Below are 17187 nucleotides of genomic sequence, written 5' to 3'. Positions count from 1 at the left end.
TCCATTTAAACAGCTTCAATGTACTATTTGGAGGGTTCTCTGTGGGTGCTGTACATAGTTGTTTCTGGGTGAATCTGGGTGTGGTATTTGATCTCAGGAATATAAGGAGAGAAGAGGTCTCTGCTTGCATGGGGGGTGGATGGGTGAATATCAGAGAAAACAGATTCAAAAGGAATGTTTTTGTCAGGTCTGGAAATCTACCACGAGCACACAGAGTATAGGAAAGAATGGCATCATTACAAGGGTGTGTTTTGGAATCTACAAAACTAACGTGAATGCATTGTCCGGTGCTCAGGTCTTATTGTCCGGTGCTCAGGTCTCAATCGCTGTAACCCAGAGTGGCGCGACTCTGTTCATTAAAATTATTCTTTTTCTGAGTTATACCAATAAACATATATTTAACATCAATAATATTGTTTATCAGTTTTCTTTCCCTTTACACTCACTTCCCTATTAAATAACACCATTGCTGCACCCTAAGCATCTATGGAATTCTTTCATTCAGATACAAATGGTTTTATAATATAAGTGCCTTTCCCTAATGATTAGAACAATTCTATATCTATCTGTGAGATGCATTTGCTGCAGAATCATTCTATTCAAGAGGAATTTACGTAAGAAATATTTCCAATAAAGCACTCCTTTCCCAGTAGGTAAAGCCAGCTCTGTCGGTTAAAGGCACAAGATGACGTCTATCATAAACTGCAATTTTTTTTTTTTACTTTAATAGAATACCAGCCTTATAATTTTAAGTGTCATTTAGCACTAAGTGCAGGGCTTACACTGAAAAAAACATAACATGTTGCTAAACATAAATAGAAGCACAATATAATGCAGGCTTTATTTTTTTTCTTCATAAAAGCAAACAATTGGAACATAAATGTTTTGCTGTGGAATGGGAATTCAATTTACTATGTACTTTTAGTTACTGTGGAAATCAGTCCATCCGAGCAGTGCCAGTATCAGAGCTTGCATTTCACCTGGTTTATAGATTAACGCCCTTTCCCTAACACAGTGCCACATGGTACACAGCATGTACACTCAAAGGGATAACTGGTATCATTTAAATACTAATTACGTTTTAATGTTAGAGTTATCAATTATTAGCCAAATTAGCTTTCCCACATTTTTTCCTGGGGATGATACCTAAAGGGCTAGATTATGTGGCTAAAATTTCTTCCCCTTTAATGCGTTACTGTTTTTTATTCTAATGGATTTTTTTACTTTAAGCATATCACCGCCTGCTATTATTTCCCCTTATTATCCCGAGTCTGATAAGACACGGTACATAAGAGTGAGATGTGCTGCAGTTCTAGCTTATGGCTCTCTTGGGGTATTCTAGTCTGTGATCTGATACTGCAGCATACGCAAAGACCAGGCTTTTAGACTGCAGCTATTTTTGTATAATTTTTTTACTATAGGTGCTGTAGATGATTAAGAAATCTTGTTTAAGCTCCAGCTAAAACTTGTATACTGTAAATACATCAACACTTCTAACCTAGACACACATCATTAACCAGCTTACAATCAGTGCAGCTCATATGCTACCTGCTACTAGCACCATTGGATAAAGTGCTTTGAGTGATTGATTTGACAGAATGAGCTGCATTGTGTAAAATTTCCAGCACGTGTACATACTATAAAGCTTCCATTTTGGGTTATTTTTAATGAAAAAGGTGGGAGATAGAAATCAAATGGTTTCTATACAGCCGTTCCAGTGGTTGAGTTTTTATTTGAACCTGGATCTCTACACCCTTCACTTAGACAACCATCTTCCTTCTTTTTACACTCAAAACCATCCAGATATCAGTCTGCCAGCTGGACACTAAACAAAAACACCCACATATGAAATCATCAGCCTAATTACCTATTGGCAGTCTGCTTACAAGAGCTGGTATTTATCTACCTGCAAATCTCCATTTGAACCATAGCTTCTGACCTCCTCCCAATGTGGGGCTAGTATTGATCTTGTTATTAATTTCATAAAGGATTTACTGGGACATTCCCCATAGAGACAATGACTCATTCTCAGCAAGGTCCTGGGCCAAGTGGCAGCAAATTACTGTAGAGAGAAAAGCCTGTGACAAAGAACAAAAAATAAATACAGGCGGTTTACAAAGGATAACACCCGACACATATTATAATGAATGCAGCAAATCGAAATACAATTATCAAGGAGTAACTAATCTATCTAGAGTTCAGGACCAGAATGGAGTTCAGTGGCTTATTGGTTACACTTAGTTTTTTTCTGCAATAAATAATCAATAATCTGTATGTAAAAGATGACATGAAGTTTAATCTATTAATGTGTCAATAAAATGTAATAGTAATAGACATTGATTCCTTTTTTTAATAATTATCAGAACTTTAAATCGATAAACTAAAATGTGATTGAAAACTAGGTGAGTGTTTAGAAAGCAATCTTCACCCTAAACACACTCTTACCATTCTTATTTTAGTTAAGATGGTAGACTGGGGAAGAGCAGTTTGTGGATTTAGTTGAAACTGGAGACAAGCAGCCTCACCTGATCCAGTTATTAATCGCATTGAAATCAAAAGACAAACAAGCACCTCTAGCAATGCTTGCCCTATGAGTACACACATGATTGAGAATGACATGCTATTTAAAAAATGAGATGAATAGTCTGTGCCTACCCCATTTCTTTCTTTCCTTTTTTCTTCCAGTTAAAAGAGAGAGCTGAAAAGAAAGGAAATAGTACCATTCCTAAATACAGATGAGCCTCTCTTCTCTTGATACCATTGTGATGAACTGATGATAACATGACAATGCTTCAGCTAGCCAACAGCACTCATTAAATATTCATGCCTCTGTGTATCTGAGATTCAGAGAGTGTCCACTTTGATTTGTGTGTTAGGCTCTCTAGAGAACTATTTTAAGTTTTAAACACGTACAGTGCACACTTTTATAATAAATGTTGCCAGCTACTCACAAACAAAAAAGGTGATGAAATGTGACTGACAAGTGGAGGCATTAGCACCTGAGTAATGTAATACGCTTTCACCGTTAAGCCTGGTTTCAAATCTGGTTCAGGAAAATAAACAAGTGGCCAAGGATTGGGCATGCATGGGCTTAAACTGCTGTCTCATCTCTCTAGAAGTTGGACACTCCAAGGCAGCCTTAAGGCCTAAGCTTACATTGCCACTACATGTGCAATCCCTGCTCTGTGCATAAATACAGATGACTAAAATCTGCCCTTTTCTGGCCATAAATGACTCTTTCTCTTGTGCTTGTTTATTTAATTTTAATGTAGATACATTGCTTTTTCTCCCTGATACCTAATCATTTCCTGTTTTGTAGGTCAAATGTACTCCAATGGTCTATGTGACCTAAAGCACAGGAAGTAACACCTGGATTCTAAAGTGCCATAATGGAAAATCTATATTCCTTTACTCTACAGACAAAAAAACTGAGAATCTTCAGCACAGGAATACAGGGAGCAGCCTACCTGCCTACAGTTCCTTCCCACCAAATATCTAGTGCAGCTAGAGGAAACAAAACCCTGATATTCTTCCTGGGAAATTTAAAACTACTTTCAAGCACACAGACTCATACACAGCCAACAGGTCTGGTCTCCTAAAAGGATATAGATATATATATATATATATATATATATATATATATATATATATATATATATATATATATATATATATATATGTATATATATATCTTCAGTAAATGTCAGTGATTGTCATCTGTAGTCACATAGGTGCAGTAAATTGTTTTACCTCTGCTGCTCCAAAGATTTGATGTGTTCGATTGAGACAGCCCATAAAAAGTGCTGCAGTATATGATTAGTTGTCTTTGTACAGTGTTGTTCAGGGGAAGCCTGTTGAGAAAGCTGGTGACCGGACACCGCCTGAGACCGCAAACTAATAATTTTTTGTCCAGAAAGGTATGTGGTGCAATTTAAAGAAATGAAATTGAAAAAATGAAAAAGAAAGAAAGAAAGTGGAGACACTGGGACCAGAGACCCAAAACACACCCCAAACTTTAATGTCAGGCTTGTTTATAAAAAACAAGCCTGGTGTTTAATATTTACCAATTGTAGCAGCAGGAAGGAGACTCAAAGTCAGGAAGCTGTAGTGAAAGTGCTAATGCGCACATGTGTTAATAAACCCAGGAACAAACACAAATAAACAAGGCACAGGGGCCATATAAGTGGGTCAAACAGAACAAACCCTTACTGTCAAAAATAAATGCTTCTCCTTGTCCAGGCTGCTCAGTGCCTTCACTGGACTTCTCAAACTCTAACAATACATGTGGCCATTCCCCAATTAGCACCCAATTACCTAATTAGGGAATGGCCATATTCCTCACATAGATTCTGGCAGGGATGGAATTAACCCCATCCCTGCCAAACCTAAATTCAAAACACTACATCTTTATTTGCAAAACACAAAAACCAATTAATTCTCAGAATGTATGAAACAGTATATGACTGCATGTTATAATAACCTTTTCTACTCATCTACTTGAATTGCATTTTGCATGTATCTTTACATCCAACACTCACCATTTATAATCACAAGCTTACAAGTTCAATCACTGTTCCCTCCAGGATTCTGTGATTCTGCAGAATTCACACAAGGGTGACGAATTCTACACAGAAATTCACAGACATTTTCTCACTTAGAAAACTGTTTTTTCCAATCAGAAATACAGGCATGTTAATTTGCTTTAGTTTAGTTCGGTAATCAGCAGCTTCCATTAACAGCTTCTGCCTAAACTCTAGGATGAATCATGCACACAGACTATAACTATTCCCCCAGATATTCTTTGAAGACAGCGAGAAACTGTTTTACAATATGGAGAGACAAAGCACAAACGGTTGTGGAGTTTGAAAAATAAATGTCGACGAAACATAAAACAGTGCCTACCACCAGATTAACAACTGACATCACGAAGATGCTGCAAAATGATCTGTCGATCTGGGGCAGGTGTCGTGACTCTTGGTCTCCCAGTTCGTGTTCTGTCATTGACAGAGTGTGTCTGGTTATATTGTCTCGCCAGGTTTGAAATTGCTGGCTGTGAGCACCCACAATGGCGAGCCACAGTACACTGCCCTAATCCAGCCTCCAACATGCCGATTGCACGAAGGCGCTGCTCTCTTGACAGACGTGGCATATTGTTGTTTTTTTTTTTTGTGATTTTCTTTATGGCTTTTATTCAAGTTTGCAATTCAACAGCTGAAATCACTCCATATCCAGTGTCCGATCAACTGTCTCACTAATTAACTAACTGTGACTAAGTGCATATGCTTCAGTCAGAGTCACTCAAACGTGTCATGGTCAAGGATGAATGATCGAGTGATTAAAAAGAAACCAAAAACATTTTGTCATTTATATACCTTTTTTTTTTTTCAATAAATAAATGTGTTATAACAGTGATAAGTTTCTTTTGATGCTCGGTATATTATTTACACGTGCAGAGCATCAGCCCTGTCACAGGGGCATATACTGTATATGTATCCTTTTCAAGCAGGATAGCTTGAGGTGTGTCAAGAGCTGCTTTTTGTGAAAGAGACCAGACCCCAGCGGGCTGCTGCAAACAATTCGATACTGTATCACATTTGAGTGTATAGGAAGATAACACATGATTTGCATTTAACTGTTGGAAATGACTCTGAACACCACAAAAGGACCGGGCAGATGTATATAATGTAGTTATTATGGAAGTAGTGCTGTGAAATGCTGCTATATTGAGTTGTTTGGGGGAGATAATGCTGCTCATTTCTTTGACATTTACCTGTTGATGAATCGGTCACATGTGTAGAATTGAAAGGTGTTTTATAACACAAACTCCCTCCGGCTTCCAGCTAATTATTTTGTGAGGCTGGTTCATAACAACAAGTGACTCTCCTGCAGGCTTTTTACTCCTGGATCACTGCTGCTAGAAAACACACAAACACAACTGCTCTGCTTTCACCTTTCAATACATCTCAGCGTGCTCAGTAAGAGATTCCAAACCCATTATGTATCTTAAATGATAAAGTATTATGTGCATTCTTATATTAGTATTATTATATGTCCATGCAGACCAGGTCTTGGATTGAGACAATGTTTAATGTTGCAGCCGACGGGTACACAACATCTCTGTTGTATTTCTAATTCCCTGCTAAATCCTCTGGGACTGTTCTGCACAGGATGCACTGTCTTTTTATATAGGGATTGAGGATGTGATTATATTAGCTGTGCAATAATTGAATCTCTACAAGCAAGAATATAACAATACTCATATAAAGGAACTGTATCTAATAAATGACACATAATGGATTTCTCCTCATTCATAATGTGGGCTGGATTTGAGAAGTGTGAGTTCAGGCATTTGCAGACAGTTCAATTCCTTTGTGATGCATCTCTCTGAAAAAAAAAAAAACCTGTATTAGCAGGAAAAATAAAGCATGTTTTAAAGGTGCAGTACCCATATAGTTTTAATGGTAGTAGGCTTGTGTTTCTGGGCTATAAAGGTGTTTGGGGAAGTATTTCAAAATATCCACTGCATCAAGTAGTAGCAGTAGCGTGCTGATTTACAAACTGAGAGAGACAAAATGCCAAACAGGTATCAGTAAAAACAACCTTTGGGGGTGTAAACAAACAAACTCTAACTTCATAGTGTATCACACAGCGATTGTATACTATGCTTATTTGCATGTATAAACATACTGTATTCAAATCTGTGGGGTTCACATGTCGGGTCGCTGCTCTCAGTTCTTTATTTTGGATGAAATTAAACACTTTTCATCCCTGCCTCCTGGCCACAGGAGAGGAGCAGCTTGTTCTAATTGAACCAGATTGCTGAGTTGAGTGCCCCTGGGATCAATGTGAAAACATGCAGGAACTCAGAGCCTGCCCCTGGGGAACCGAGTGCAATCTGCTTCAAACCCTCATACCTTCACTCAGCCCCTCCATTTAAACAGGTATTCTTAACCTTTTCTCCTACACAAGAACCGACATTCTTTCAAGCACACATCAGATCCAGCTCAGAGATTATTGCCAGGCTTCATTGGCAAAATGCTATGTATGTAACACTGTGGTTAATGCTTTCTGAATGCGCCCCTATGTACTGTGTATCCTTTACCAGTCTAATTCCTGAAAATGCACAATTCTGAATGCTACACCGCACATGATGTCATATATACATTAGACTTGGCATCTCCTGTTGGCTGTTATCCTTCTTCTTTATTATTACTGGCTCCACTTTCATAGTTCTGTGCTTTTTTCTTTTTCTTTTTTTAATTAAAAATAGGATATGCAGATATTTCTATTACATTTTATTTTAAGGATCCATTAATCCAACATTTATAAATATGTTATTAAAGCTTTTGGTGGTTATTAAAATGGAGCAACAGTATATTGTAATAAGATTTTAAATGCACAATGACAAGTTTCTTATCAACGCCTTAGTTACACTGTATTGTTATAGCCTGGTTTTATTATTAACAACTATGTACTATTGTTTATAACAGCCTTTATAACACATGCATAGATATGTTACTGATGAGTGTTAATGGATTTTGAAACTAAAGTGGTTTCAAGTACTATGATATAGAAACAGCTACTTCCTGATACCCTATCACATCACATTGCAGCTAGACCACTAAAGGAAAGTACCAGATAGCAGCAATTTGTGATAGAATGTGTTTTTCACAAAAATAACTACTGCAATTCTACACTGACTATCAGTGACACCTCCAACCCACATCGACCTTTGGCATTAACGGACCAAGACGCCATTATAACTTGGCTGAGTGGCTCGTTGATTCATAGACTATCAATATTTACAGAAGGGTTGACTTAAAAAAAAAGTTATTGATAAGAGAAAAAACTGTGAGCTAACATCTTTCCTCAACTTTACAGCGCCTCCAATGCCCTTTGATGATAAGTATGGATTAATAACTTCGTAAAATACCTCCTTTCCTTTCAAGGGAAGTGAATATTACCACAAAATCAATGAGAAGTTCAAGCAGTTTTGAATACTCTGTAGTCCTTCTCCCTTATCAAGAGGGGTTTGTTTATTTTCCTATCCCCAAAACCTGTCCAAGTCACATCTAAAATCTAGTTCTAAATGGCAGTAGCTTCAAGGAATTAAGAAAGGTGCAAATGCATTACTAGCACTAACACAATTACTAGCACAAATAGAACTGGTAAAGGAGACCTTTCCCCTTATGAAATGCACTGTTAAATGCAAAAGTCCCAGGGATTGTGTTTGATTTCCTCATTCCCGAATGGGTCTTGTGATGTCTGCTCCTCTCCACAATTGAACATTTGCAGACTGAAGAAGTCCCTAGACATGGGTGAATTTAGCAGAAGGCAAAGTTTGAGGCAAGCTATAGTTAGAAATTAATAAAACAATGCATGGGCAACGGAACCACTCAGCATACAAAGGTTAGTAAATGAAACGCTGACACTTATATTTATAGAGAATAGTCAGGTGTTGGAAAGTCACTCTGTGAGATTGTACTGCTTATGGTAGGGATTACTGTATCTACTGGGGTGGGTGGGGGGGTGCAGTTTAGCTAATGAAGAACAATGAAGGTTCTGCAGTACAGACAAGCAAAGGCACAGCACAATGCTCACCTGCACCTGTTATTTATTGTGTGGTTCCATTCAGTGAATTATCAGATGTCTTTGGGATTGTAAATTTCCCTAATGCAATACAGTGACCATGCTAATAAAATCCCAGACAGCCACAATAAAGACTTACAATTTCTTTTATTGAGTGCTGCAGAAAAAAAAACATGCAGCTGCAAACAAAGGGTACCGAAAGGATCTTCCGATGAACCCACTAAATCATCCTGATCAAAGTCTAACAGCATTAATGCCTTTGCATCTAATACATCTAAGCCTGCTAAAGTACTGTTTACTCCTTTAGCTCATTAAGAAATGTAGCAGAGCACGTTAACTTAATTTAAGTTAAGGTGAGATTTATGTGGTTCTCTGGGTGGCGAGAGCCTTTGTCCCAAAGCTCAACTCTAACATTCTGGATGTGGGCCACTAAACTGTTTCAGGGATACTCTGATAAATTGTCCCAGTCTCACGTAACCAGCTTAGTATCTTGCAAATAGACATTAATGAAGAAACATACCGCTGAAACTAAACCTCAGCGTTTTGGTATATAGCAGAACACAAGCTAAAATTATCTCCAGCTAAAACAAATTAACTATAAAGTGAAGGGCTCATTCCTGATTTGTAGAAAGGATTTAGTAGTAGAAGGGTTTACAAGGACAAAATGTTAACAACACCTGCCAGAACAAATATTAATAGGTAAGGCAGCTAAGACGGCACTGATTTGATGTGACATATGAGCAAGGACCAGTTCAAAATAATATATAATGTAATTTTCAAAATCCTGACGTATTTACATTAAACAATATTACATACCATTAATCTCTTGTGGGCAATATGAGTCTTATACAGCAACCTCCCATTAGACTCATTGGTTTGGTGTTGTGACTATAACCGAAGCAGCTGCAATATACAGAAAATGGAAGGAAATGTTTATTTATGGAACAAAATATAGTGTGATCTTATTTTAATCTTTAGAATACAGTTTGACATTCGTTGAAGTTTGAAAACATTTTCAATAAATTACCAATGTGGAAAACATTGCATTGATACCTTCTTCAGACAAGTGATGTTGACTCCACCTGACACACTTGCATACATACCGCAATACATCCACAGCTGCAGTCAGTAAAAAAATTAACCAAGCATCATTTACAAAAGAAGGTGCTTTCACAGGACCGCTGCTCCTGTTGGATATAGTGTCACTGCAGGCTGTTGGGTCGGGAACACTTGGTGGGGCCCTGCTGGCTTCCAAGTCGATTCCCAGAAAACATCCTAGGGGGTTTCCTCACACCACCATTAAAGGGAGCACTCACTGATCATTCTTCTTCTAAATGACCTGAATTAAGTAGAACAATGTCTGTTCTTCAACTAATATAATTATCTGCCCTGGATTAACATCTGCTAGCTGGGTGCAAGTGCCAAGTCTACTATGTGGTATGCCGGTGTCTTATGGCTTCTCTGGATGATTAAACCGGTATCTATTTGTGTTCAGTCCATCCTGGCAAGCTGCCATGTCTGCCCCCTCATTCAAGCACCATTCATCTTTCATTCAATTCTCTGCCCCAAATTTATTCCCTATGAAGTCATATGCAGGCTATATTTCTGGTACCATAACTCTGAGCCATTATTACATACTCATGCCATAATTACAATGTCATGCTGCCAGGCATTGGCATCTTGGGAGTTAGACCCCAAATCTGTTTGGACAGCCAATCCTCTCCTTGGTAAGCATGGTTATGTGGTTTCAAATACATCAGTTGTTCATTTTTAATCTTCTTTTTCCTTATTATTTGTGGGCTGTGGCCTTTTTTCTTGATGTGCAATCCATCTTTTCTTTTGGGGAGACTTCATCCCAGCTAATAATATACAGTTAGTCAATTATTAATTTAATAGCAGCGCTTGTAGCATTAGTGTCCCCTCAGACCAGAGAGAGACCCAGAAACTATTTTTTTTTAATTGTCAGATAAGATAGCTGTGAAAGGTTTGAAATTGAAATTGAAGTGATGGGTGGCTGCAGTCACAGGGGGGACCAGCAGTTACAGCTATGGCCAAAAGTTTTTCTTTACCAAATTTTGCTTTGTAAAGTTGTATACTTAACAAAAAACTGACAATTGAAAAATGTGACATTTCAAAATCTAACATGACATACTGTACTACTATTTGTGATATCATTTTGTAGTTTCTATGATTACATGATGTTGGATTTAAAATATGTTCATATATTTTAATTATGTCTCATTCTTGAGATTCTAGGTGATGCAAAACTTTTGTCCAGAGCTGTAGACTGAAAAGGGTAGAGGAGTCAGTGAAGTACAGTATTACACCTTGCTGGATCAAACAGGTTCTAATAGTAGATACACTGTAGCTACACTGGGTCACATTTCATGTTTGCCTTTGCATATGAAGCTGTTGACTTGTTTTCCGGCTTGCATGTCTTCTTTTGCAAGAATAACAAATACAACATTATAGAAACGTACAGAAATCTGCATCACCTGCACTCAAATCACTGCCTTGTTTTGACACATGGTGTTAATTTGTATGACACATAAACTGTCTAGCGATGGGGATAGCATGGACCTCATATACCAACACTTTGAGTGTTGTGTGCTTGTTCTTGTTCACCACTCATTCTAAGATCTTTATTCACTTTTCAATACTTTTTTGGACAAATGGAACAATGTGGTTCTCCATTATAAAATACCTCTACTTTTTATAGTCTAGAGCACCATCCTATGCCCTGTTCCATGTTTTGTTGTATCACACAACACCCAATAAACAAATGTTAAATCAACAGAGATCTTCAAATCTAACTTTGTAAACTAAGCATGCATACAGAGACTTTCTGAGTAACTTACATTACAGTAACTTCAAACAAGTATCTAACTAATTATGTTAATACTTAAATACATTACGGTAGTGTTTTGTAAATATTAAACTCTAGTCCTGGGCCACTCCACAGCACAGGAGGCCAAAGGCACTCAGCAGATGTAAACACACACAAACACATGGTTTCAAAGGACTTAGCTGGTGCCTGCTTCCCTTCCAGCACGGTCTCTGGGAACAAAATGCCAACTGGGTCCTTAAGCCGTTCATTCTAAAGCAGTAAGCCTGACCTTCCTTACCCTCCACACAGGTTGCTTGCAGAAGTGACTTTATCAGACCTGCGTTAGGGTTGATTGAACCCTGGCTGAACCCTAGGACTCTCAGCCTCATGTTGTCCCTCTTTGCCCCTGCACCATCTGGCTGTTAACTTTTCAGCGTCCCCCTCAGTAATTTAGCAGCAAAATTCAAGGGAAAAAAATTTGGCTGGCATTTCAGTGCTATCAAAATCCTATCTTCTCGCCAAGGCTACATTTGGATAAATATCTGAAGATATCTGATGATACAGGGCTGCCTCTTGGGTACTGTATGCAAACTCATTTTTGGAGTGGCTTTGTCCCTAATGAGAAGAAAAGCCTGCATTTTAAAATAAGGGTCTGATTTTGATTAACTATTGTTGATTAAGGGTTTAATATGATAAACTAAATGTGTCAGATGCTTACTTCATATTCAATCAATAAAAGTAGATGATTTTGTTTGTTAGTTCAGAAAAAAAGCGTGTTTCACTGTACTACAGGCATTCCAATATTTACTTTTGAGATTTGAACCCTGTTTATTTATGTATTTATTTATTAAATTAGATATTGGTTTATGAATATTGTGTTATATGGACCATCTGCTAAACTTTACATGATGGATGCAATGCAACAAATGGTTGATCTTCAATATCTTGAATGGTTCTTCAAATAAGTAAGTGTCGGAGGCAGTGGTACAGAGTTTAACTATTGGCCTCACAGCCACTGGTATATTCTGACCAATTACAAGGCACTTAAACCCCATACAGACAAGGAGCCTCTCAGATATTAGGAGCCAGAGAATTGTGTAGATCAGGTGCTTGATACACAAAGGCACATTGTCCTTTTGAGGTTTTTCATATGTAGAGTGGTTACATCTAAGGGCATATTTAGAATTACGTTTCTATTTGGACATGAAGAGCAAGACCTAGAACACAAATTATTTATCAAAGTATTTATCTTGCTCTTATTGTATTACTTGTACTGTAACCCTTGAAATGTATTTGCTTACGATTGTAAGTCGCCCTGGATAAGGGCGTCTGCTAAGAAATAAATAATAATAATAATAATAATAATAATAATAATAATAATAATAATAATAATAATAATAATAATAATCTATTCACCAGGCTCTGCCATCCTAAGTGTGGACATAAAATACACACATATTGAGAATAATATGAAAACTAACCTCATTTGTTCTACTTGCACATTTTGGATTGTATTTGTGCATCCCCTTTACATCTCCCACATTAGCTGCATTTGATATATCAATCACAACCATTAAAGTGTAATCTGAGCTTTAAATATTCCCACAAAAGGTGTTTAATGTTACCGATCTCATTGTTTTAAGTTCATTATGTTTCATTAATTGAATTAATCTGACGCTGGTATGGTGTGTTAACCACAAGTCTCTCACAAGTCAGTGAACCCCAGAACTGCTAAATTACAGAGGAACGGAATGCCACGTGTGTCTTAGGCAGCCCAAATATCCAGACATTTTAGCGACCAGCCTAAGCAGGCTTCTCTATATTGAGTCAATAAAAGTAGTCTTTCATGATCTTTATGTATCGTCCCTCCTAAAGAGGTCCTACATGGTTGTGGTGAAAGAGAATTTAAAATGATTTATTCAGTGAAGCTATAAGGAATTAAGTGCAGAATTCAAGCAATTTTATTAATTCCTTTTTCAGGTTTAATGAAAGCTATTGCCTACTTCACTTAAGACTTGTGAGTGTGACACTTCTCAAAGTAATTGGATGGAAAACATCACCTGGTCTGATCCTTTTGTATAATGGTATTGTCTAATGGTGTAGCAGGCTGTGGGGTAGTGGATACATAGGGATGCACTTGATCCCATGCTGTCAGAGGAATCTGGGATATTCAATTTGTCTGTTAAATTAAGCCATTGCTGAAGCTTTCTGTCCATTGTTTTAAATTCAGCAGCCATTTACACCCCAAAGACCGAAAACCGTGCTCCCAGCAATAAAATAATAATAAAAAAAAAACTTAGCAAAGGTGCCATTGATTTTATTCCTACATTTGCTGTGCAAGAGAGGAAAGGTCACAGCTTAGCTCACCACTCCTCTCCTTAAAATAAAAAGTAAAATAATGCATTCAGACCAGATTCATGTCTGAAAGAGGGAGGACGGACAACTGTAGCGCCACATGCTTGTGGATCATCCGCAGCGGCAACAACAAATAACACATGGATTTGAAAACCGTGTTAAGAATCTGATCGGAGGCCCTGAGCAGCACAACTAATCCTGTTGCAGGTGATTATGCAAATAGGAAATGGGATTAGGTGCATTGAGCCACAAACCCTCTGTTTTTTTAAGTATCTTTGTTCACTGCAGCCATATTTTTTTTTCAACAGAAAAAACAGGACTTCCGAGAGTTTCTTCTGCACTGTGACCAGCGAAGTGGAATGCCTTATCTTCTGGGCCAATGGCACAGGCCCTGGGACTGAGATCCAATCCGTTTCTGGTCCATTCGGTGGAATATAAATCACAGGGATGTGCTCATGCTGCCAAGTCGTGTCAGTCACTGAGTGATCAACTTAGATTGATTTCCATATCGCACCAGTGCTAATGCTGACACCTCAGAGCATCACTGTTCTGGCAGCTCTCCCATACTATGCAGGCACTCTTTTTTTTAAAGCATGACCTTTTAAGCAGCATTAAACCTCAGGTTTAAAACTGATGTTTTGTTCTATGTGCAGATGAGAAACTCAACTCTCTCAATGGGTTTTTATTTGACATTTTTACTATAAATCCTTTCCCATGAATTCACTAACGAGGTAAAAGAAAAGTTTGAAAAAAATTGCAGACCAAATCCAGAAAGGCAGGATTTCTGAATGTATTGGTTCAAGAAAAAAAGATTTTTCTCCAACACAAACTGTTCCTTTGTCAAAAGGAAAATTATACTGTTGCGAAGATGTATTAAATCATATTGAAGTTTACTACAGTAATTCTTCACTTCAGGAGGCCTTCAAACTGACATACATCGAGTGGTGCTGAAACTCCCATGGTATGTGCTTAAAGGGCGTCCCTCTAGAGCACAGAAGATAAGCTTTATTTTCATTTCTCTCATACTTACAGCTAGACGAAGAGCCCAAGCCAGTGCTTGGCCTGTCACAGGCACAATTCTCTATTGCATTATGGGACATTTAGTCCAATTTTTTGGAAATCTAAATGTGTGCTAACAGTAATTATGTAATGTTTATGATTTCTTCTGTGCATTAATGATTCTGAAGCAAGCACTAATACATTTAATACAAAAATAAAACAAACTCAAAACAAGAGCTGCTGCTAAAAATATACATTCTGTTCCCAATAGTTATAAAAATATTTGTACTACAAGACATAAAAGCAAAGATGTTATATTAGTAATGTACTTGTTTTATACAGTATAATGACTTCATACATAAGCTGATTTGCAGCATTATGAATAACATAATTGAAAAGGGAAGAAATTAGCCATAGTATGACAAAATATAAATATAAAATATATAGAAATTGACTGATATTTCTGAGCTGAGTTTGGGGGTGGGGGGTTCATAGGCATAAAAACACACATACACACAAACACTCATATAAGTCATAGATTTACTCCAGTCACTGTTAAACAAGCCATTTCTTTTTATGTTGTTGTTGCTTCGATAAATGCCATTTTCATTTGCTGGAACGGACTGGCTCACTTTATATAATGTATATTTGAGATCCTTTTACGCTACGCATCTCGTGATCAACGAATGACGCACGAAAATGAAGGGGGTGGCTAACTCCGGTCCTTCACGTTCCATTGGCTCCCACATTGTACTCAAAATCATACACTTCAAACCATGTTGCAGCAGCAGTAAGGAAACAATACGCGTCTGCAATATGACTGGATATGACATATCTCAATAAACTGAGAACTGTACACAATCCCTGCCTGGCAGAGACGAGTGCCAGCAGCCACTAAAGAGAGAGAAAAAAACTAAACAAAACAAAAAAAACAGTATGGCGTGAGACTGAACGCCCTCGACTAGCTAGGAAAAATTTCAAAGGATAAATATTGGGTTTTTCTTCCTATGCATCGGGACGCAGGACATTTTCTAGGAAATGGGGACCTTCCTGGCCAGATAGGGACTGTTGGCATGTATGTAATTGACCGTGGAGACAGTTACTGTAGATTTCCCAGCAGAAGGCAAGGCCACTTAATGAACAATGAATTATCTACAGTTACCGACTGCTTCAGATGATATCAGTGCTATTATAAACAAATGCTTTTATGTATGAAGACATTTTCTAAATATGGGTTATATTTTTTTGACGTTTTAGTGCCATGATTTGGTGCCTGTCAATTTACAATACTATTCACTATTTTCTATGCATATTTGTGTTATGCAATGACATTTTGACAGTATGTCTCTAAATACAGTAACTTTTAAGGTGTAATTATTATATGTAATATGATTTATTACAATGCATTCAAAAATAGGTGTGTTATTGTGGCTGATATACCAACATATAATTATGATGAAGATGTTTTAAAATAAGAAAGTGACAGCTGTTTCAGGCCTCAATACACATGCAGTTTATTATTTGAGCCTATTACAAATAAATAAATAAATAAATAAATAAATAAATAAATAAATAAATAAATAAAATATTTAATTTGTTGATTAAGGACTGCCTAATTATGTATGTTTAATTAACCACAATCTGTACAACGTGTAGCATACCTGTCTATCATTTATTAAATTGAAAAAAAAAAAAATACCTTCAGTGTTTGAGTGTCTTGCTGGGTTTATTCCAATGTTGCTTAGGAACTCTTTTGAGATGCAGAGATTCTGTTTGTTTCCTATTAAGTCTGTCAACTGGACCCACACACATATGCATGGTGAGACAGATCAAGGATATGCATCTTGTTTCAGTGTTTCATTGAACCTTTCAAACACTTTAGGCTGCCTGCAGTGCCAGGCAGGCAAGAGAAGAGAAAGGGTATCACTGCTGGCAAGCGCAGCTGTCTCTGGAAGGATCATTAGTAAAGCAGTTATATGATTTTCTAGGAGGCATTTGCCAGGGAAAAGGGATTGGTTTCAGTTTCAATAGAGTTATAAGGCGTGACTGTGCACAAATTACCTTTAACGTACACAATGGTCCAATTGGAATCAGATTTCCATATCGGTCCTTTATGAGAAACCATTATTAGAATTATTTTCTGCTTCCACTCTTTTTTCTGAAAGGGTGCTGGATTGACAGTGATGCTATAGTCTGGAATCTAAAGTGATATATTTACAGAGTAGCTTGGATGACAAGTATTGAAATTGCTGTGATGCTCATTCATGATTTTTAGATTTAACAGGGAATCAGCATAGATTGTAAAATAACTGAAATTGTAAATTAGTCTCAAATTGTGATTGTTAATGCTCAGGACTTAAATGGTTGCATAATAGTTATTGTTAAACTAATAAAGTTATACAGTATATTACATATTG

The sequence above is a fragment of the Acipenser ruthenus genome, chromosome 16, assembly GCF_902713425.1.
Source record: "Acipenser ruthenus chromosome 16, fAciRut3.2 maternal haplotype, whole genome shotgun sequence".
Taxonomy (NCBI): Eukaryota; Metazoa; Chordata; class Actinopteri; order Acipenseriformes; family Acipenseridae; genus Acipenser; species Acipenser ruthenus.
Note: the sequence above shows the minus strand (reverse complement) of the source record.